This window comes from Patella vulgata, chromosome 9 (genome assembly GCF_932274485.2).
Source record: "Patella vulgata chromosome 9, xgPatVulg1.2, whole genome shotgun sequence".
Taxonomy (NCBI): domain Eukaryota; kingdom Metazoa; phylum Mollusca; class Gastropoda; family Patellidae; genus Patella; species Patella vulgata.
The window spans coordinates 5,970,952-5,993,640 of record NC_065887.2 but is presented as its reverse complement, the minus strand read 5'-3'; the positions used below and the strand labels follow the sequence as shown (position 1 = coordinate 5,993,640).

Below are 22,689 nucleotides of genomic sequence, written 5' to 3'. Positions count from 1 at the left end.
ATTAGATCACGTGACTAGAACATACAGCAAACACCTGATAAAAAACCTTATCTTACAATGGCCGTCGTGTTTTTTATCAACGTATTAAAGGGAGATTTCACCGACAAGAGAGATAGAGGGAGAGAAAGAGAGGGAGAGAGAGAGAGAGAGAGGGGGTAACGTCCACTCGATACAAACCAGGTCATATCGGGAATAACATATGGTTCAATTTTATTTCAATAATTCGCTTGCGCGTAGGGTCTTTAGCAGTGGGAGGATACCGGAGGACCCGCAGAAAACCCACGAGGTTGAACAGGCGACTCTATTCCTTGTCACATACAACCGGGGAATCGAAACCACGCCAGTTGACTCAAACGGCCATCCAACCCCCATTTCACCAACAAATGATCAGCTGTTTATGAAATTAAATGAAATGGGGTTTAATGTCCTACTCCTATGCCCCAACAGGGATAATGAAACATACATACGCCATACAGTGTGCTATGGGGGGAATTGTGCCCGAACAGCGGCGCTACGGTCTACTCTTATATCGAATGCCAACTGCCAAGGGTTCTTTTACCTGAACGCCAATGTGTGCAAGGGATATTTCACCGACAAATGGTCAGCTTTCTATATAATGGTTGACATACAAGCTGTTTAATGGAGTTTAACGATGGCTCAGTGAGTAAGACGTTGGCCGGTTAACCTGCAGGTCCCGTGTTCGATACTAGTGTTGAACGAGAAAGTTCATCGTGATTTCCCTGTGTGATTCCCCCGGATGGGACGAAAAAACCAAGGTGTCTTGTACACATTTGCGTGCCCCTTTTTAATCCACTTCTGTTAACAACCCAAACAAAGCTTGAAATTTACAAAAATCAATTCACAAAATTTGTGCTCAGAGGAAAAACTTGTATAATTAAAATGATTTTATGTTGAAGTAAAGGTTTCAGCGTATAAAAACATTTAGATTTTATGTTTATTCACTTGCCGCAACATATTTTAAAAACAACAGAAAAGATAAATGAAATGAAATGTTGTTTAATGGCACGTCAGCTCCAACCGGGCTATATTGCGCCAAACATATGGTGAATCTAACGAGACAAATTAAAACAATATCACATAATTGAATTTATATATGTAAATAAAAACAAATATCACAGAAAATATATAATTAAAAATAAATATAACAAATCTTTTACATATATAAATATTTAAAACAATATACATGATTAAATATATACAATTAAAATTGAGAATAAAAGTTTGTTTCTTTTAAAAATGTTAGCACTTTATCATATAGCTCCGGTTGAGCAAATAGCTGACGTAATGACTGGCAACGGTAGTATTTAGATCTAATATACTTGAGATGTTTGCACTCAATCAAAGAAAAGATAAATATATGGAGAATATCCCGAATGATCTTTTTCTGGACCATATGAACCAGCTATGATTTTGTTTGTTCGCTGTTGTTTGTGGTGTGGTCAACCTGAACATGTGAAGTAGACAATAAATAGTGTTGATTATTATTGTGGTACGTGTGTGGTCCTCGTCTACTAGTTTGCTGTTGTGTGTAGTGCCCCCCCCCCCTGTAATGTTATGTGTTGTGCGGTCCTCCTGTAGAGTGTTGTGTGTAGTGTGGTCCTCCTATACCAACTAATCTACTAGTCTGTTGTGTGTAGTGTGGTCCTCCAGTAGTTTGTTGTTATGTGTAGTGTGATCCTCCTTTTGTTGTTATGTGTAGTGTGGTCCTCCTGTACCAATTACTCTACTAGTCTGTTGTGTGTAGTGTGGTCCTCCTGTTGTTGTTATGTGTAGTGCGGTCCTCCTCTAGAGTGTTGTGTGTAGTTTGGTCCTCCAGTAGTTTGTTGTTATGTGTAGTGTAATCCTCCTTTTGTTGTTATGTGTAGTGTGGTCCTCCTGTACCAATTACTCTACTAGTCTGTTGTGTGTTGTGTGGTCCTCCTGTTGTTATGTGTGGTGTGGTCCTCCTCTAGTTTGTTGTGTGAGGGCGGTCCCCCTGTTCCTACTAATCTGTTGTTGTGTTGTAGTGTGGTCCTCCTGTTGTTATGTGTGGTGTGGTCCTCCTCTAGTTTATTGTGTGAGGGCGGTCCCCCTGTTCCTACTAATCTGTTGTTGTGTTGTAGTGTGGTCCTCCTGTACTCATTTATTAGTTTGTTATGTATACTGTGGTCCCCCTGTACTTACTAATCCACGTGTTTGTGTTAAGTGGACATTAAACTATATTTCCCTCTCTATCGTGTCAATATGTTATTATTTGTAATAAAATCACTATATCTAACACTTGTTATAATAAAACTTTTAGATATTTACATGAAACATATCTTAGTTTTAAGATAATCCCTAGTAGTGTAGATATACAGCTCAGATAAGATAATCTTAACACCAACAACTGACTCATACAGAGAGAGAGAGAGAGAGAGAGAGAGAGAGAGAGAGAGAGGGAGTTTAACATCCACTCGACGTCAGTTCGGGACTAATAAATGGTTCAATTCTATTTCAATAATTCGCTTGCGCGTAGGGGTCTTTATTTAGCAGTGGGATGAATGAAACCAGAGGAACCCGGAGAAAACCCACGAGGTTAGACAGGCGACGCTACGCCTTGTCGCGTACAACCGGGGAATCGAAACCACGCCAGTTGACTCAATGACAGACCTTATGATACAGCGCGCACGTGCTAACCCCCCCCCCCCGACTGACGTTTAATCCAGAACAAACTACAATAATGTGAAAGTTGAATCTCTAAAGGAATATCAGTCCATCCCACAAATGATCCATTTTTCTTCAGTAATGATAAAGGTATGGTGAATTGAAAATTTATCAACCCCTGACGGCCACCAGACGATATATAGGATATAGTCACAACAAACCAGCGCCACTGTAGATTTTCAACGTTCTCTTTATAATCCGGTTTAATCCAAGCCGAGGGATTATCTTCCGTTGATATTTTGATTGTGTATTCTATTTTAAATTTCAATCTGGTTAAAACACAGATCCTATTTCGTTTCGTTTTTTTATAGTTCAAAATTTCGTTTTACTTGTCTTCACTACACTAGGATATAGAAGAGTTGTTGTATAACCCCATGTTCTGGTTGAAGTGAGGGATTAGCCAATGAAATGGTCTGTTACGGAGAGTTCTTGGCGTGCGAACTGTGGGTAAACTACCAGAAACGTCAACGCTGATTGATTAATCAATGTCTGACGTTATAGGGTCAAAAGCCGCTTGTACGACCCCTGACGCGACCTTCCCCCACAACCGGTCAGATCTTCATGTAGTGTAGGCCATCGAAAGTATAAAAAACGAAACGAAATATAGATCTGTATTTTAATCAAATTGTCAAAAAAGCAAATGACGCACGGAGACCTTTAGCATCAAAATTGAGCGTTCATTTGTGTTTTGTATTAAAGACGGAGTTTAAAAGAAATAATAGACTGATTTATTGGTTACTGGGTGTAATCCTAAACACAGATAATTTATGAATGTGACCAGTTTTAATGTTTTTTTAAAAATAATGATTGCTGATAAATTGAATACTCTCCTAATTTATAACTGAAACTGATAACGAAAATAGCCTTTTATAAAATTAAAAATACATTATGCAAGAGCTAAATCCGTCTATTGCAGGTCTTTTCTTTAGGCTTGAAATGTTATCTAAATTATTAATTAGACATTAATTAACTTATCCAGGCCATAATCAACTCTCGATGGCATCGCTAGCCTGTGATATTTACTGGATTAGTGTCTGATTTAGTGCTAAATTTTCATTCATGATTTAATCTTGAAATGGATAATCGAGACTATATTTTTTTATCGTACCGACTTTAGTAATAATGATCGTGGCTAGGCCGAAAATTCAATCGCTAAAATCTCGGTTCAGAGTGGATCAATTTGACTGCCATTTTCAGCAAATTGCCTTTACATTATCTTGTTGTTAACTATTATAGTTAGAACTGCCAGCTTTTTATCTAATCTCACATAATGTATGTTTAAGTATCATTGACTCCGAAAATGTCAATAACGTCGGACACATCGTTATACACCTGTCGGGTATCGCATACGAGGCATGATATTCTTACTGTTTCGAGAACACCAGATGCTGAATTGTAGAGGGATAACTTAGCTAACGCCTTGATTCTGTTACGACCACAGGTCATCAGACCAATATATTCATACCGCGTTGGTATTTAAAGGAGAGCGAACCATTACAATAAATGTAAACCAGAACTAAACTATGCAAAGCGTGTCGACTTGACATCGCTACAATTAGGAGATTAACACCTCATGTTTCGCATTTAGAGGGGTGTTATTGTCCAATAGACATGACCTGGAATCATTAGGACCCAAGACGCGTTAGTGGTCATTCGCATGGTACAGAAACCTGTAATCGAATCCTTGGCACAGTGAACGGCTTATTACGTGATGGTTAGATCACCAGGACTGCCATTAAGTCAAGTGCCGTGCTTTCGATTCCCCACTTGTACGTGAAAAGGAGTAGGGTAGCCTGTTCAACTTCGTAGACTTTCTCTGGGTCCCCCGGTTTCCTCCTGCAGCAAAAGACCCCTACGCTCAAGTGAATTATTGAAATAAAATTGAACCATATGTCAATTTGGTTAATCTATCTCTCTCATAAGGATGACAAGGGTCGCCTGTCCGGTTTCCTCCCACTGATAAAGACCCCCTACGCGTAAGCGAATTATTGAAATAAAATTGAACCATATCTTAGTCCCGAAATGACATAGTTTGTGTCGAGTGGACGTTAAACTCCCTCTCTCTCTCTTCCTCCCTCTCTCTCTCTCTTATTGTGCCAGTTGGTACAGAAAAACAGAAGGACGTTAAACATCATGTTATTTCATTTCCTGTTATAACATACTGTTTTTATATCTACATTATAACACCATCAGTAGAAATATTCAAAATGAAATCTGTGAAATATGTATTAACTGTGTATATCTGTTGTATATAAAAACAGCCCAGTCTCATCATCTGTTGTTGTATATCTAAGTCAAAGTTTTATTGTTTAAACTAAACTATAGATAAACTCAACTGGAACTAAACTTCTCCTAAAACTTGAGAAAACTCGCCGTTTGTTTATAAACATTAACTTACCGGTGCGTGGTTATATTTTAATTAATTTAAAAATCGGAACATCTGAAACATATATTCTTTCAGTATGTTATCAGTGGTTGCTGGTCTGTAGAGTACTAGCGTCGGTAGTGTATCTTTCTTCTAAAGTACCCGACCCCCGCTAACCCTCTCCTCCTACCCTTCCAAGTCATTTAACCTTGAAGATTTGTTGATAAACATTCTGAAGATCACAGACCAGCTTGAAAGGTCATGTACCCCCAATTTGACCAGCTTGAAAGGTCATTTACCCCCAATTTGACCAGCTGGAAAGGCCATGGGCCCCCAATTCGACCAGCTTGAAAGGCCATTTACCCCCAATTCAACCAGCTTGAGAGGTCATGGGCCCCCAATTCGACCAGCTTGAGAGGTCATGTACCCCCAATTTAACCAGCTTGTAAAACGACTTTGTTATATTTCTAACCACAGTAGCCACAGGGGGAACCACACTGGTAAATCGGGCGTACACTAGAATCGAACATGGGGCCTCCAGGTTAGCGAAGCCAACGTACATTGTTTAATAGTAAAATTGTTAAGAACAAGAAAAAAAAAGAGCGATATAAATTAAATAATAAAGATAAATCTGCCTATTGCAGGTTTTTTTTTAAGCCTGAAATGTTATATAAATTATTAATTAGACATTAATTAACAAAACAAGACCATAATTGACTTTCGATGGCATCGGAGTCTCGAGATTTTAACTAGATTAAAACGGTTCGCCATAAAATTTAATTTAAAAATGTGCACACATCTTGCCAAAACTACAAACAGTGATAACTTGGCTGAGAATGAAGTAATTTGAATGAAATTTTCAATAATTTCCTTTTTTATCATTTTATCATCTATTTTCGAATTATAATAGCAAGAATGACCAACTCTTTATAAAACTCTTAACTAATGTATCTTTAAATATTTGATTGATGAAAGTAATTTTTTTAAAAACATGCCCAAAGACTCTCACTGGAGTCTTCTTTTAAAGGGACAATAACACTCTTGCTGGCTTGAAAGCTCCAGGAAAAAAATAATATCTCTATCTAAGTACTAGATGTTTAAGTGTCCTACCTGTTGTGTAAATTATCCATTACGTCCTATTTTACTTGTCCAGAGGGTTCGAAAATATTTTTAAATCGAAGTTTCATTTGAAAAGGTTTACGTTAGACGTTTCAAACCATTATGTTGAATTTTTCAAAATTTTTAAATAAGGTGTGTTAAGATGAAATTTATATCATCAATTAATTGAACAATTCTAAAATAGTACAATTTGTTGACCAGAATAAAGATTGGGACATATTATTCAGTTACAACAAGAGTGGTATTGACCCTTTAAATTTCAATATGAGTATTCATCCTTATGTATAAAAAATCGAAATCGAAATGCAGAAACCCCGTCTTCATCCATTACTCCAGTCGGTTAAACAAGGTGGGTCATTAAACACCATTTCATTTCATTTCCAATGCAGAAAGTGTAAAAAAGAATGCTTGCTTGTCTTGTGTCTTAAGTTCTGTAAGGACAAAAATAGCCCGTCTCGTGTATGTCACCAAACTTTAATACGGTGATAAATGATGGCGGAAACAATCGACCGCAGAAGAGAAAAGATATTGGCTGAACTAAAAGGCCAAACATATCCTGCCACGTGAATGTCACCCAAAGTTATAAAATATTCTGACGGAAATATTGAAAATATTATGTTGACTGAAATAGTACCAAAAGAGAAAATCATCACAGAATAATTTTAAAATGAAATGAAATGAAATGGGGTTTAACGTCCCACTGTTCTGCTCCGAACTGGGCTAATGAAGACAGGCATATGCCATACAGTGTGCTGTGAGGGGAATTTTGCCCGAACAACAATCGAATTCTTTTACGTGTATGCCAACGGAAACACGGAACCTAGTTTTGGTCGACGGGTCTTGACAGTGGCGAGACGATTTACCCAATACTACCCAATGCTACCCAATACCACCCCAATACTACCCAATACTATCCAATGCTACAATATAGATATGCACACTTTGCATCATTATGTTGTAGTATTGGGTAGTATGTGGTGATATTGGGGTGGTATTGAGGGGTACTGGGTAGTATTGGGTAGAACTGGGTTAATCCCTCCGCCGTCTTATCAAATATTTTTTCCATAATTGGTGTTTGACGGGACAAAACATACTTCTATAAATAACCTGATGACAGTGAGTTATCCGCCCCTGATATTGGACATCCTTTACCAGCTAATGTTTGTAAGACATTGCTCATACGTAGACTAACTGTTGCGATTCATGGAATGGCGAGAGAGAGAGAGAGAGAGAGAGAGAGAGAGAGAGAGATGGGGATTAACGTTCCCTCGACACAAACTAGGCCATTTCGCGACTAACAGATGGTTTCATTTCATTTCAATAATTCGCTTGCGCGTAGGGGTCATCAGCAGTGGGAGGAAACCTGAGGACCCGGAGAAAACCCACGAGGTAGGACCTGATGATACAACGTGCACGCACTAACCATTCGACCATCTAACCCACCGGTTCGTATTGATGTGTTTCTATTATGTATATGTAGCGGAAACCTCTTTGACATAACATAATATTATAATGCCGTTTACCTTTGTAACGTGGGTTTATTGTTTACATGCTGATCCAGGTGATTTGACACACTACATCCTATTTTTATAGGTGGTACAACAGGTAACTGGTTAACTTCTGCACTTAATTTATATTTCCGATACATCTTTAGTGATTAACATATCCACACCCACCCGACACGATTTCAGCCATGTTTGTTTATATCGGTCGTTATGGTCCATATGGCCAGTGAACTGAATTGACGGTCAATTGCAACCCCTCCAGTCATGAATCGATATAATCGTCACGCCAGACTCGTTAAACCATTCATCCATAGATATAATCGTCACGCCTGGCTCGTTAAATCATTCAGTCATATTATAAAACGTACAATCCGTAGGGTGATCGACTGAGACAGAGGGGTTCAAGTAAGATGAACACCCGAGCTCGTGCACTGAGAACGCGTGGGCGTTCGAAGTGTTCAATTGCGCTAGCTTTTACGTGCATGCCAATGTGTACACGGGACCTCGGGTTTTCGTCCCATTCGAACGACTAGACAGCTGTCCTTGTCAGAAATGAAATGAAATGGGGTTTAACGTCCTACTGTTCTGCTCCTATACTGGGCTAATGAAGACGGGCATACGCCATACAGTGTGCTATGAGGGAAATTTTGCCCGAGCAGGGGCACTATCGCCTACTCTTATATCGAATTCCAACTGCCAAGGGATCTTTTACGTGCATTCCAATGTATACACGGGACCTCGATTGTTCGTCTCATCCGAGGGGGAAACCACGCCGGAAAATCCAGATGAACTTTCTGGGCCAATGCAGGGATCGAACACCCGACCTCCAGGCTAGCGAGCCAGCGGTTTACCCACTTAGCCACGTGATTCCCTCATACCGGAACAGATACACGTGTGGTGTTGAATCGTCCATCATAACATGGTCACCAAACTGGTACTGATTGACAGTATTTACAATCACAGTGTTATCAGTGAACCATCGTCTTGATTGAGTAATAATTATTATTTAGTCTACATTAAAACATACTGATATCCACGCGGAAATCTAGTGTTAGCTTTAAAACAGTAGAAAACCCCTGTTTAAATGACAGTTTAATTCAATCTGTCTCACCTGGATACGTTAGTATGTACAGTAGATGTATTCTGTAGCTAATGTTGTAAATATAGAAGTGTATGTATTTATATAAACTGATCAACTGATCAATATAACCCTAGCAACATGTTGAAGTAAATATATCCATATCCTGTCCTGAAATCAATTCTTAACTTATTATCGATATTGTACTATTTTTTTAATAGTCATCGGGTGTTACTTACTAACCCGTGTGTGAAATAACTTTATTAATTAAACATGCATTATGCAAGAGCAAAATCTGCTTATTACAAGTCTTTCTTTAGGCCTGAAATGTTATCTAAATTATCAATTAGACATTAATTAACTTATCCAGACCGTAATAAACTCTCGATGTCAAGGCTAGCCTTCGATGTAGGCTGGATTAGATTCCTATATGCCGCTAACGGCCAAAGATAATTAAATCAGAAAAAGTGGATAATCGAGACTATGCTGTTTATATTAATGATTTTAGTAATGATGACCGAGACTATGCAAAAATTTCACCCGCTTCTTTCTCGGCTCATAGTGGATCAATTTGACTAAAATTTTCAGCAAATTACCTTTACACTGTCTAGTTTTTATCTATTATAACGAGAACTGCCATCTCTATCTTATCTCCCATAATGTATCTTTAATATTCGCTTTGGCAATGATTTGCCCGGGTTTTCTTCAAGTTATTTATAGCTCTTCTTGCTGCACGATTAAGAGTTATCTCCCTTTAGATAGTAATTCCTTTTGATCTCTCAAAATAAGCCACGGCAAAGGTATAGAGAAGGGGAGGGATGGGGTGTTAACGTCCACTCGACACAAACTAGGTCATTTCGAGACTAACAGGGTTCAATTTTATTTCAATTTTATTTCGTAGGGGTCTTTGGCAGTGGGCGGAAACCGGAGGACCCGGAGAAAACCCACGAGGTTGGACAGGTGACCCTACTGCTTGTAATGTCACGTACAACCGGAAAATCCAAACCACACCAATTGGCCCAATGACAGACCTTAAGGTACAACACGCATGCGCTAACCATTCGGTCATTCCCCCACCCCACCCGTCCTGTGTAGCGGTTTGTCTGTAAGTGGGTCTCGGGTTCAAGTCCATTATTTACGTATCTATTTAGTTCCCTGTTTCCAATCGAAGCCTGTTTTGTAACAACAAAGAATTGAATGTCATTAGATAAGAGAACACGAGAAAAATAGAAATAGTCCGTACATTCCCTTGTTTATATTCATTCTATACCTTATAAAAACATGGTAATGCACGGACTTTTCTGTTTTTCTTTAGTGTTCTCTTATCTAGTGGCAGTCAATTCTTTTTATGAATTGTCAGATATCCTTTCACAGTCTCACACAACAACTTTTGGTCTTCGAAGGAATTATTAATAAGCAGAAATACGGCCGTGTTTCTGTTTTCACTCGTCGCTTCAGTCAGTTATATAGAGGGATAACTCGTGTTTTACTTTAGCGTTCGTCACTTCCGATTCATGACACCTGTATGACGCATCTATCGTATCAATGATCTCTGTGTAAAAATTATATTTGGAATGTGTTTAACCAGTTCTACCACATATGTGATAATGACTGACACCAATATTGTCCTTTAAATTGAATCTAAAAGTATCTAAAGTATAATTCTGATTTAATTTTAGTTTTGACGATGCTATTAAATTCCTGAACGCTATAGTTTAAGTATTCGGTCTCGCAGAGGCTGAGTCCTTTGCGAGCCAGATTGTCTGCGGAATCATTACCTGCTATGCCAACATGGGATGGTATCCATGTAAATTCTACGGTTTTATTTTTGTTTCGGAAGGAATAAACACTTGCTCGAATATTCTGAACAATTTCTGGTCTAGGCGTTTTTTTATCATGTATTATTGACTTTATGCTGCTAAGGGAGTCTGACACAATGACTGCTCTTTGTACGGTGAGCTGTGGATATTGCCTTTAGTTCTGCTGTATAGATAGAGCATCCATCTGGTAGCCTTTTCGATATATTAATATTAAATTCAGTGTCAAATTCAAAATGGTTATTTATATCTCCTGTGAAATCACCATGGCGCCTAATTCTGGTTGTAGATAATTTCCTCTTCTTAGCAAGTAAACCGCCTATAGAAGTTAAATTATCTTCAGAATCAGGTGAAGAATAATCAGTGATGGAAACTTGATCTATATCATCATCCAAAGATTGTCTTCCATGACGAGTTCTAAAAGCCAGCTGACAATTGTCGACCAGATAAATTACTAATAGTAGCTCCTATTCCATCTTCATCAGCAGTGTCAGAATCACTTAATTCATTGAATGGTTTTTGTATCAAGCGTGAATTGCCATTTAACCTCTTTATCACACAGTACACAAAGTAGCATTTTGGTGAGAATTATTAAATCTTTTCCATATGCCACTAAAATGTTTTTAGATAGTAATTTAGTTGTTTTTCAAATGTCAAATATGAATGCGAGAGAGAGAGAGAGAGAGAGAGAGAGGGAGAGAAATGGGGTTTAATGCCCATTCGACTCAAACTAGGTCATTTCGGGACTAACATGGTTTAATTTTATTTCAATACTTATCTTGTGCGTAGGGGTCTTTAGCAGTGGGATAAAACCGGAGGAACCGGAGAAAACCCATGAGGTTGGACAGGCGACCCCTCTCCTTATCACGTACAACCGGGGATTCGAAACCACGCCAGCACATGCACGTGCTAACCATTCGGCCACCCAATCCCCCAAATATGAATGCAAGTTAAACCCCATTTTATTTCATTTCATTTCATTTGTCATCATTGAGTTACTGTTTCCTAACTTTCCACGAAACTATTTATTTATAGCTTCTAATATGATATTCACTTTCTTTAAATTACTTTCAGAAAGATGTATAATGTAATGTAACATCAGGTTGTAATAATTCAGTTTTCCCTCAGACCGGGTGCCTTATAGTTAGCAGTGATACAAGGCAATTACCAATTTTCCATGTTCTTGGCCTGAAGAAATAAAATAATAAAAGTCAAGTTTTTATTATTATGCAAGTGGAAAAATACAATTATTCATAGTATGATTTGAATAAATACAACTGATTTGAAGTTGGAATTATTATTTGTCTAAGATGACTGGGCATTTACAAATTGAAATAGCTACTCTTCATCAAGAAAATACATGAATATTTTTCCCAATTCACCTGGATTTTATTGTAGGTCTTTGTACGTGAAATAGCTTTATTTAACGTCCGCTACCACCGAAGTGATATTGCAGAAAATTAACAAATTCGGATTCCCTTTTAAAGGAAATTTACTGCACTATCGCTGGATTGTATTATATAGGTCATGTCAGTTTTTTTCAAAATGGCGCCCAGAACACAAAACAAACATTGCAATTCAGGGCTGACTATTGTCGAGGCTGTATCCTAAAAATGATTTTTTGAATATTTAATCACACAGAAACACAAGTATGCACATTCAGTTATGATATAATATTAAATTAGCTTACCTCAAATACCTCGAAATATACTGTTTGGTCAGTTTGTCCGCCCGCCATATTTCTATTAGTCACACATCCTTCGGCCAATTAAAATGGACGTATATTTTGTTTTAACCGAAACGAAATATTTGCGTTATAAATAGTAAACGAGCTTGATTGACCGACCACTGCTAATGTTTTTTCGTGAAACGGTATAACTGCAATCAACACACGGCCGCCATTCTCGATGATTGACAACTCACATTTTTCCTCGTCCACCAAAGAACCGTTAGGTTTCTTTGAACATACTGTAATAACATTGGGATTATCAGTAAATCAGCTTTAATTATCCCGCTTTGATCGTTGCCATTTCTTATATTTTCCACAAAAAAACTTTGCCTTGTACGCACTAATTTATCAATTGGTATTGCCACCTACGACAAGCATGTCAACGTGCAGCTCACGGATTATCGTTAACAATTTCTAGGGGCTTGTAAAAAAAGATTGCATGTCGTGTAAATATTTATTTTGTTTTTTGTGTAGGTCATTTTCAAATAAATTCATCAGCATATTATTCGTTTTAAATAAATATAAAACTTTTATGAGAAACGATGATTATCAAAGAACCGTAAGTGCAACTAATGTTTTATCGTTTGGTTGAGCCTTTTACTAACCACGTGTTTCATGTTAATAAATATTTTCTTTCGTGTTTTGTTTGAATTGGCCTATTTCTAATAAATTATCCCGAGTCCCAAACGTCGTTAACCCGAGTCCCAAACGACGTATACCAAAGTCCCAAACGTCGTATACTGGAGTACCAAATGTCGTGGTCATATTTTTTTGAGTCCCAAATGACATGTAATCAACCTAGAGTTGTTGTTAGTGTTTGTCGGATAGATCCTTTATACTTACTGGCGCTAGGTAATTTCGAGGCTAATATTGTTCAATTTTATTTGAATGATTTGCTTGCGCGTACCGTAGGAGTGTATTAGAAACAGTGTTTGCGCAGGTTCGAGAACGGCTGAAGAACATGAAAACACTTTCATGAGTCTCGAACATGAGAGAACGGTATCCATGGTAACAAGATGAATTAAATTTATACAATCTGTTACGATAACTTGTTTAGTATTTACTTCGCTATTAAGCATAATTTTGATAAATTATGACACCGTTTTACTCCTTTTCAATTCTTTGGATGACGATTACATCACCTTTTGATACGCCCTCGTCCGTAGGTTTGTCCGTCGTCTACAGAACTGATTATTTTAAAATTGATATGTTGTTTATTTTAATGAGATGAATCCTATTTAATTTCAATAATTTCTGTTAGTTTCTTCTGGAGTTATGGCCCTTGTTTCACTTTGTGAAATTCATTTGAATCTTTTAAATTAGTGAAACGAAGACGTCTATTAAATTTCTGCGATTTCTGTGAATTATGTCTAGAGTTGTGGCCCTTGTTTCACTTTTTCGAACCTTGTGAACGCACGAACAACAAAATTATCATCCGATTTGTATGAAAATTGTATGCATTATTTAAATTCGTAAAACACAAAACAAAAAAATCTGTCAAATTTCAACAATTAAGGCCCTTGTTTCAGTTTGTAGAACCTTTGTAAACCCACAAACGACGAAAATTATAATCTTGTATGAAATTTTCTTGTAAATGCCCACATTACCTACAAAAGAATGAATATGCGACAATCCCTGTTGACTGCGCAAACGATTAAACTGCTGTGGGCATATGTTTCGTTGCCTAGCAACCTAACTTACTTCATGTTATACTGGCCACATACTACATCCAATTTTCGAACGGTATTAAACTTCTAAATTAATAAATGCACCCATGATGTTGTTTTCTCAGCAGTTATCGATGCGTCGACCTTTGTAAAACCACAAACGACGAAAATTATAATCTTGTATGAAATTTTCTTGTAAATGCCCACATTACCTACAAAAGAATGAACATGCGACAATCCCTGTTGACTGCGCAAACGATTAAACTGCTGTGGGCATATGTTTCGTTGCCTGGCAACCTAACTTACTTGATGTTATACTGGCCACATACTACATCCAATTTTCGAACGGTATTAAACTTTTAAATTAATAAATGCACCCATGATGCTGTTTTCTCAGCAGTTATCGATACGTCGACCATGTTTGTTCTCCTTCACACCAGCTATGAGGTAGTGTGGGATTTGAGAACGGGAATGTGTTCGTGAACGCATTCCAGACTGCTCAAGTCCGACAAGAACCCATTCTTCGTCCGTTCTCTGCACCGGAACACTGTTTCGAATACACCCTAGGGGTATTTAGCAAAGGGAGGAAACCGGAGGACCCGGAGAAAACCCACAAGGCTGGACAGGCGACCCTATTCCTAGTCACATTCAAGTGGGGAATCACATAATAATGGCCTATTTCAAATAAGATATTTGCATATAAAGAAAGTAGGCTTACAGCCTCTTTCAAATGTGATATTTGCATATAAAGAAAGTACAAACTTAAATCGTCAGTGCTGGATAAACTAGCCAAAGGATTTGGCTGAATCAATTGGCGCTAAACTTCACCTAGTTTATCCACTGACATACGCCCGAATCAAACATGTTTGATATATTTGGCCGAATTGTATTTGAGTGGTGTGTCCGCTTCGCCGAAGCATTCGTCTGATTTTAGAATTCATTAGCCAATCACCACTCATTCATATCGAGTGGGTATCGCAAACTAGCAGTCGAACTGTGACACGGGTGCTACAGCCAACAAATTCCAACTGCCATACTATCGGCTTAAATGCACGCCAATGGGACCTCAGGTTTTGTGTTCCATTGAAACGACTAGAAATGAAATGAAATGGGGTTTAACGTCCTACTGTTTTGCTCCGAACTGGGCTAATGAAGACAGGCATACACCACACAGTGTGCTATGAGGGAAATTTTGCCCGGACAGCGGCACTGCGGTGTATCGAATTCCAACTGTCAAGGGATCTTTTACGTGCACGCCAACGTGTACAAGGGACCTCGTTTTTTCATTTCATCCGAATGACTAGACAGCTGTCCTTGTCAGGCCCTCCGTCCTGCATCACTGACAAGGGGGAACCACGCCGGGAAATCTGGGTGAACTTTCTCGGCCAATGCAGGGATCGAACACCCGACCTCCAGGCTAGCGAGCCAGCGTCTTACCCACTTAGCCACCATGACGACTAGGCATGGAATCCATGCTGAAAAATTCAAATGAGCTTTCTCGGTCAACACTGGGAGCGAACCCGCAACCTCCCGGGTACCAAGCCAGTGCCTTACACACTAAGCCACATGGCTCTCTTTTAATTACTGTGACTCTCCAGTCACATGACAAACAAGGGTAATTAAAACAGATTTTCACGGTTTAGGTAAGATCTTCGGGATTAAAATGGTTTTAGATATCACACAGTTTGTATATGGTAAGGTATCTTAAACAGTTTATTACATGTCACATATTCATATTTTTCAGTTTCCATATTAGATGCCATAGCAAATCAAAGATCATATAATAAAATAAGTCAAAAAACCCAAATATGGAAAAAGAAAGAGCTGAAGAAATGGTGATTTGAGCACCTATGCTTTCTCATAGGTGTTTTTGGAGGGTGAGTGTTCAATTCTAATAGAAAAGATTGTTGTTATGGTATTTTAGAATCTCACCATAATGTGTTTGGCACAATATATCCCGGTTGGAGCTGATGTGACATAAACCTCCATTTCATTTTATTGTTTTGAAATTTAAAATTCAGTTTAGTATAGTAAATTTGTACACGTACATGTATGTGCACAAACAGAATCTTACTTATGTCCAGATACATGTAGATATGACTGTCTCATCTGTGGGGGACCACGGTGGCCAAGTGGGTTAGACACTGGCTCGCATATTTTAAGGTCGCGGGTTTGCAGTAAGACATTGCAGTACGGAGGACTGGGCTAATGAAGTTGGGCATATGCCATACAGTGTGCTACGAGAGAAATTTTGCCGGGTACCGTGACCTTAAGGCCTTCTCTTGTATCAAATTCTAACTGCCAGGGGATCTTTTACATGCACACCAATGTGTACACGGGACCACGTTTTTTTGTTCAATCTGAATGACTAGACAGATGTCCTTGTCAGGCCCTCCGTCCTGCATCACTAACAAGAGGAAACCACGCCGGAAAATCTGGGTGAACTTCTCGGCCAATGCAGGGATCGAACACCCGACCTCCAGGCTAGCGAGCCAGCGTCTTACCCACTTAGCCACCATGACGACTAGACAGGGAATCCATGCTGAAAAATCCAAATGAGCTTTCTCGGTCAACACTGGGAGCGAACCCGCAACCTCCCGGGTACCAAGCCAGTGCCTTACACACTAAGCCACATGGCTCTCTTTTTATTACTGTGACTCTCCAGTCACATGACAAACAAGGGTTATTAAAACAGATTTTCACGGTTTAGGTAAGATCTTCGGGATTAAAATGGTTTTAGATATCACACAGTTTGTATATGGTAAGGTATCTTAAACAGTTAATTACATGTCACATATTCATATTTTTCAGTTTCCATATTAGATGCCATAGCAAATCAAAGATCATATAATAAAATAAGTCAAAAAACCCAAATATGGGAAAAGAAAGAGCTGAAGAAATGGTGATTTGAGCACCTATGATTTCTCATAGGTGTTTTTGGGGGGTGAGTGTTCAATTCTAATAGAAAAGATTGTTGTTGTGGTATTTTAGAATCTCACCATAATGTGTTTGGCACAATATAGCCCGGTTGGAGCTGATGTGACATAAACCTCGATTTCATTTTAATATTTTGAAATTTAAAATTCAGTTTAGTATAGTAAAACTGTACACGTACATGTATGTGCACAGACAGAATCTTACTTATGTCCAGATACATGTAGATATGACTATATCATCTGTGGGGACCCATGGTGACCAAGTGGGTTAGACACTGGTTTGCATATTTTAAGGTCGCGGGTTTGCAGTTAGACGATGCAGTACGGGAGGCCTTACAAGGACAGCTGTCTAGTCGTTCAGATTGAACAAAAAAACGTGATCCCGTGTACACATTGGTGTGCATGTAAAAGAGCCCCTGGCAGTTAGAATTTGATACAAGAGTAGGCCTTAGGGTCACGGTACCCGGCAAAATTTCTCTCGTGGCACACTGTATGGCATATGCCCAACCTCATTAGCCCAGTCGAAGCTGAACAGTAGGACGCCAAACCCCATTTCATTTCATTTTTTTCATTTTGTCTCATCTGTGACAAAGCAAACCAACACATTACAATACAATTTAATTAAATTAAAACTTTCGTCTATTTAAATATTGAATCGATTTAAGTCAACTAAAACATAGTATGTTTTTTTTCTCAGTTAACTACATCAGAAAGATCAAGACAGTTGGAAATGGCTATTCATATTATGGAAACTTTTTCTCACAGAGCTTGATAATCAGGTAAAATGTAAGTAACATACATATTTGTATTTTTAATCATCAACTAGTTCTATACACTTGATTGGTAATCTAGTTATTCTTCTTGGGGCAATGCCTAGGACTCTCCTATTCAAGTCTTGGCATTCTTGATTTTTGACAATCACATCCATTGATTTTCTTCAAGTTGTGATAGACCCTATGTGTATTTTTACAGTAAATAGCAGTATAAAAATGGACAATATTTTACTTTTCAAATAGATTTTAATAGGTAATATCCAATTTGTTGTCGATGGAAATAAAATATAATAATCTGCCTGGGTCTGTTACTGGACAAGACACAATAAGTGTTACCCAAAGATGAAACAAAATAGAGACTCAGTCTCGATGTGGCAAAATAAATTGTTTATTTAAACATTGTGAACCATAAATAGTAAGAAAGTATTCTTATTGCCTACTTTTTTATTTTTTAGGCTGGAAGATTATTTGATGTATGATAACAACAAGAGATCCCAAGCATCAATTTATTTTATAATTCTGGAAAAGAATGCATTTGACCCAATTTTTGAATATTTTTTTTTTGTTTTTACTGTTAAATATTCATCCCAAACACAATTAGATTTTAATTCTCTACAGAAATTTATGTATAATATAGAATGTAAAGTGACATATAAATCACTTAGAATTTGGTCGGAAATCATAAAGTATTTAATAGGCATAGTCTAGAAACCAAATGTAGATCAAATATACCCAGAATTACAAAAAACCTTGACCTACATTAAGGTGACTTTCCCTTGCTTATGAAATGAAATAGGGTTTAATATCCTACTTTTCTGTGTTATTATGGTAATTCTGCCCTACAACCTACTCTTATATCAAATATTTCAACTGTCAAGGGTTGTTTAAAGGGAACCCAGGAGGGCCGAATGGTTAACACACGCACATTGGATCAGAAGGGTCTGTCATTGAGTCAGATAATTCAATTGTCAAGGGTTCTTTAAAGTAAACGCAGTGGGGGTAGTTTCAATTCTGGGCTTATACCCAATTATCCCTTGCCATGTCCTACACTACTGACGTGTGGGAACTATGTCGGAAAATCCAGTTGAAATTTCTCGGCCAATGCACTCACTGAACCACAGTGGCTCCTCCTTGCTTTTGACTTGTGATTATTTATATATACTTTGTACATATTATTTAATGTTTGCGATTTTCTCTGATATTTTTTTATTTTTCAATCCTGTAATCTTGATGCTTTGCTCCTTTTATGTACAAAATATTCATTTTGTTTGAGGAAAAGGTTCTACATCATTTTATTACTCCTGCAAAATAGTGCATTTTTCTTTTGTTAGTTTTCTGTGTATGCTAGTTATTTCTAGATGCCTCACGAATCACTTGTAATATGACTTTGTAGCACTTTTCAGTTTCTGAAAGTATTTCAATTTAGTGCATAATTAATCTAATTAGGGCTTGGTTTGGATGTTATTAAATTTAGATATATTTGAATTATATATTTTTGGGGTATGGGGTAGGGATCTTTCTTTTCTCAGTTCTTGTTTTCGGGTAAAGAAAAAATTAAATAGCTATTTTGTATTTTGTGATGTGGGGGGGAGGGGGGCAAAGTATAACAAAAATTTTATTAGTATTAGAATTATATCTCTGTTTTTCTGTTAACATTTCAAATGATGTCTATTTAGTTTTGATTTGGTGGTGTTAATTTACTTTTTCCTATCATTTTATGAATAAATGATAATTTAACAAATAAAATTATTGTTACCTCATTTATCAAACTTTACAGGTTAAACAGAGCAAAGGGGGTGGGGGGCTGCATGGGAAAGATTGCTAAATTGAGGGAAAATAAAACACAAGTTTTTGTTGGTGGTTATACACAAGTTTTTATGAAACCACACAAGTTTCAGAAATTTCAACACAAGTTTCAGAAATTTCAACACAAGTTTCAGAAATTTCAACACAAGTTTCGACACAAGTAATGTGTAGATTTTCACACAAGTTTGTGTTGTTTGGTAAATTTTAACACAAGTCTTGTGTTGTTTCAACATTTAACACAAGTTTGTGTTGTTTCAACACAAGTTTGTGTTGTTAAATAGAGACACAAGTTTGTGTTGTTTCAACACAAGTTTTTTTTCAGTGTAGTAATCTTAGACGCAGGTAACACCCTAATTTTGATGTATCTGTACTATGTCTAAAACCTACACTCCATTTCATTCCTTGTATTATTACATCATTAGCAGTTACGATCACATCAGTCTTCACTATCTGATCAAACTAAAATTAAATGTCCAGGACTCCATTATGTCTAATTCACCTAATAACCTTTCTAAAGCTGTAACATCTATCTCCACCATACGCTGAAAGAAATATTTTGTTGGGGGTATACCTAAACTGGTTGATTTGCTGTCCTCCGTCAGATTTTGTACATTGGTTAACGCATCTACAACTGGAAATGTAGATTTACCAATTAACACTTCATTAATATATTTCAAACTGTTCTGTAGAGAACTTTTCATTTGGATCATATCTTCATGTAATGTCTGTAACATTTTAATTCCTTCCTCACTAATTTGATCTATTTCACATAGGGGGGGGGGGGGATTATGGCCCTTGATTATGGACATCTGTAACTTGTCATTGATCGTTATATCGCGAGTAATAAGAGTATAGCCGCCCAAACAAGCACACCCCCCCATACACACACTCACACACACAGACATACATTGTACCCAATACTATGGAAGCCTATAACTACCATTCATAATTTCTACTTTTCGCCTCTTCAGAACGCGAAAGTCGAAAAGTAGAAAAGTAGAAGTTACGATAAAATGTGAGGCGACAACACGCTATACAAGCCAAAAGCAACTCGAAAATAGGAAATTAAGAAATAACACACAGCGATTATAGCGCCTGACGTTTTTTTCCTAATTTCTTATTTTCGACTTGCATTTTGGCTTGTATACCGTCTTGTCGACTTTCGGCTTAGTCATATTTTTGTATCTATTGATGTCAATAAGAAGGCGCCAACACGCATACCAAGCCAAAATGCAACTCGAAAATAGGAAATTAAGAGATAAGAGAGTTCTACTCATATAAGAAATGTGTGTTTAAAGCATCCGAAAACCTGAAAAAAATTACTGAATTTATGATCGTTTCAGTACCCTAATTTCAAATGGTCATATCTCATCGAATGTTCGGCCTAGAGAGGTATAATTTTGGATTTGTTAGCTTAAGCCCATGTACTATAACATATATTTTTTTTATAATTTTTTGGGAGGGGGTCATGTTCCCAACTTTCCGAAATCTGGTCCACTTGACATGGAATGACCCATACAGTTGCCGGTTTGATCACCAGTGTTTCGCATTGCACCCCTACTGCTCTATGTGTGCTCTCAGTGCACCCAAGTCTCTGCTGTCACTATGCTTTCAATACATTTGTATCTCATTCATTGAACAGGTACGGCCTGTATACAAAATAGGGCCCATTGGGGTGAATATAATATACTCACACATTACATCAGGGCGTATGACGATTCGTCATTTACCCTGTTAACACTTTATTCCCCCAAAATCCACGTTTAAAGATAATTTCTTTGTATTTCATAATTGATATGATTCAACGTAAACAATTGACTTGCCAATGGGAAGAGATCCTGTCCTATTTATGACTAACGTACACTGAAATAGATATGAATTCTGCTTTCAAGGACATAAAAGAAAAAATAATATCTATGCAGCTATATAAAGACGACTTCCATGTATGGTAATGCTGTACATAAATACACGAAACCACACCGAACACATGACTAATCTTTATACATTTCAATAGATCCGCCACGTGATTAGGGTATGGGTCTTTCACGCACGAACACAAAAAGAAAATAACATATTTATGGAAGGCTGGGTCAACCTTGTATTTTCAAACGACCCACTAAACAATAAAACTAGTAATATTTCTAGAGAATCCCCAATAATTTCATCATCTATCCAGTTTAAAGTGCACGATGCAGGGTACAATGATCTTTCAAGAATACCCGATATCACTTCTCATTTGATGAGTTGTCGAGGTTAATACAATTTTGCTGTGCTTTTCCCAACTATGTCATTTATAGTTTCTTTTGTCTCTTTAACAATGGCTTACGATTTGCAATAATTTGTTGTTACACGAAAATAGAGTTTCACATTTCACTTGGAAAATATATTTTATCTGGTGCTAGAAACAACTCTTGCGAGATAATTCAAGCAATTTAAAATAATACAAAATACAACGTCACAGTCATTATAATTAAAATGAAATGGGTTTTAGCGTCCTACAGCTCTGCTCCGACAAGTCATAGGCCTACAACTTCGTTTCCATTATTGACATTTTTTCCAGGCGAAGTACGAATTTCGAGTAGGTTTAACAGCCACGGATTTCCGCGACAGGTGGCCACGACATGTAGCTTTTAGCACTACTGTTTTCCATGGCCACGACAAGATGTAGCTTTAACCACACGCCCAGCTCGATGTTATACTGGGCAAGTTGCCAGTGATCTGAATTTAATATAAAAATATTATGAAAGGGCTATTTTTTATTTCTGTCGTGTAGATTTATTTTGATAATAATATAGCTATTATACATAATAAAGCGGCCCGCTGTATTTATTAAGGCTTTGATTCTCTGTTCAGTTAAAAAATCAATTTATTTAATGTCAACGTGCAACTCTCACGTATACAACAAATGACCAGAGAAGTTTTCCCGGGGAATTATTTACAGTTCATTGGGTCCTATATTACTTGGAATTTGTTTTTTATCTGTCCAACCTCGTGGGTTTTTCCAGGGTCCCCCGATTTTCTCCCACTGATAAAGACCCCTAAGCGCAAACGAATTATTGAAACCAAAAAAACAAAACACAACACAATTTATATGGAAAAACAATTACTGGTTTGTACACATATAGCCCGACCGACGTTTCGATAAGTATCCACTTGTCGTTATCAAGCACAAATGATAATTAGTAAAC

General features: G+C 37.5%; 1 long non-coding RNA gene across 1 annotated transcript; it reads left to right on the top strand.

Moving 5' to 3' along the window:
• The first annotated feature begins 15,701 nt into the window (after positions 1 to 15,701).
• Positions 15,702 to 19,376, top strand: LOC126832058 (uncharacterized). Its single transcript, XR_007684529.2, has 4 exons — positions 15,702 to 15,863; positions 16,798 to 16,930; positions 17,620 to 17,708; positions 18,151 to 19,376. It is a non-coding gene; the product is annotated as an uncharacterized LOC126832058 (long non-coding RNA).
• Positions 19,377 to 22,689: the final 3,313 nt, after the last annotated feature.